Source organism: Agrilus planipennis, unplaced genomic scaffold, assembly GCF_000699045.2.
Source record: "Agrilus planipennis isolate EAB-ADULT unplaced genomic scaffold, Apla_2.0 scaffold32, whole genome shotgun sequence".
In the NCBI taxonomy this organism is placed as follows: domain Eukaryota; kingdom Metazoa; phylum Arthropoda; class Insecta; order Coleoptera; family Buprestidae; genus Agrilus; species Agrilus planipennis.
Genome location: NW_020439506.1, coordinates 850103 through 850821, shown reverse-complemented (window position 1 = coordinate 850821; position 719 = coordinate 850103).

Sequence of the window (719 nt, the reverse complement as noted above, 5' to 3'; positions counted from 1 at the left end):
TTAGACTATACTACAACTACTAAACGTGTTAGTAAGTACTACTACTACTACTACTACACTACTACTACATACAAAAAATAAAAATAAAAACATCTACAAACAACAATTACTTCAAAAAAAATGAACAAAAATAAGCATGCAAAATAAAAACTAATTCAAATAAAATAAATTACAAAAAACCATGCAAAATAAAAACCTAATTTCAACTAATTAACTGTAGCAAGTAGCGTTCTAGTCTACCAGTACGATGAGCAAACCAAATCTAGAAAGGATACCACTGCAGACAATTTGTTGTTTCAGTGGCTTCCAAAATTGGCCCCCATTCTCAGAGTCAAAATTAATTGCATAATGTCGCAAAGTTGTAGCCATCAAAAGGATCGGTTGTTTTACTACCATCAAATTAACTGCACTTCCTTCTCATTTGTTGGACAATCTATAAAAACAGTTAAATAATATTTTATTTTCAATTTTACAGAACCGTTTCTTCAACGGTTATACGTACGTTAATAAATAATAAATAAATAACATCTATTACGTATCCATTTTCAAATATTCTTAGCTATCTCGAGAATAAGACCCTTTCAGAATTTCGATTAAAATAATTAAAAAAGAATTACACTATTTGTGTAAGTTGAACTGCTAAAAGAAAAATTTCTTTAGAGAAAGCAGGAAATAATGTACTCCAAAATGTATCTGGTAATCCGAGTGTGTAATAAGCG